Genomic DNA, 1,601 nt, shown 5'->3' on the forward strand with positions numbered 1-1,601 from the left:
TGCTTTAGCGTTGAATTTTTCCGACTTTCAAATATCTAAGAATCTATCTTAGTGAAATAGACGTCTACCTAACAATACCCACATTTTCCAGAATTTTTTTTAGCTAAATTAGCAAAATTTTTCCAAAAATCAGCGAGAGCAATTTGAATAACGTTGGAATGAAGATTATGATTGTTATTATTATTTTGATCTCCTATTATATGCCCAATCAAACATTCACAAATTAAAGTGTGAGCGCATTTATGATCGCATATTGAAAATGTTAAGATAATAAGAGCTGCAGAACTGAACCACTCTGGCGTATGCAAATGCCATCAACATCATCGGTAAAAAAAACCTTTTCCAAGTTGGATAATGAAGCAAAGCGATTTTCGCCTGCCATGGCAATCGCTACACAAACGAAAAGATTAATCGTGACTGATGGTATAGAGAACTACTAGTGCAGATCACCATTGAAGATGAAAGAGAAAAAGTCGAGAAAGAGAAAGCACTACAGAGAAATGGTCCAGTCCAGTCCGGTCAGGTGGAGTCATCGCCCCCTTCTTCTACGTGAATCCCACGCGAAGCCTTGGGAGTTGTCGTGACTCCTCACCTTCTTACAACGCGAATTTGCACTTCATTTATTTTCACTACCTTGGTATAATGCAAACCTTGATTTTATTCAGTCAGCTAAACTTGGAGGAAGCAAAGCTGCGCATCGGCGCACCCTCATATATACCTATATCAACTTGTATTCTTATTTTTCATTTCTTATGAACTGCGATCCCAGCTGTATTATTCTATTATTAATTTTAATTTCAAGTAAAGCCCAATTCTGAATACTACTGGGGAGTTTGTTTCCCGGGAATTTGTTTCTCCCGAGGAAAAAATCCTCCAATAATTAACTCCCAGGGGGTAAAATTTTCACTGAAAATTTGGGAGGAGGAAATTCGAACTTCGAAAGTGCTGTTTGACACTTTTTTGACAGCTAAACTCCCCCATTTAGGAATTTTTATTCATGATAGGAAGAAAGAGAAAAGAGAGAAAACTTCCAGGGGGTTTCTGTTTAGAATCGGGCTGGTAGTGTTTCAAAGGAATTGCTTAAAATTATTTTGATATAAGCCTATTAATTACGCCAGCACGTCTCACGGAGTGGAGCGCACAGACGTAAAGGATAAAAAAATGAAGAAAAGCAACTCGGTTTTAGTGTTGAGTATATAATTGATCTTACAAATTTATTGGAAACAGGTTGTAAAAATACAACGCAATATTGTCTGGTTGATTTTACCTTGATGTGGCGTGATAGCTGGTGATCCTTTGGAATTCCTCAGGGAAGTGACCATGGCAAAATGAAATTAGTTCCGTTTGACCCGCCGAACAATGACTTTTCGTTCAGTTTCTCCTCAAATCAGTAAATGGATGGTGGGTAAATTGGACGAGTATGCGTATTAGTGAATATGACTTTAATTGGTACCCAACAAGCATTTCAGTAAATATTTTTAAAAATAACTTAAAGTAAGTTTGCTATAATAAGCTTTAAATAAGCATTTTTAATATTAAGCTTATTAAAAGTTTCTTCAAATAAACCTTTATTAAGTTTTGCGAGCGAATGTTTATAAATA

This window comes from Rhagoletis pomonella, unplaced genomic scaffold, assembly GCF_013731165.1.
Source record: "Rhagoletis pomonella isolate Grant_MI unplaced genomic scaffold, Rhpom_1.0 Rhpom_scaffold_00209, whole genome shotgun sequence".
In the NCBI taxonomy this organism is placed as follows: Eukaryota; Metazoa; Arthropoda; class Insecta; order Diptera; family Tephritidae; genus Rhagoletis; species Rhagoletis pomonella.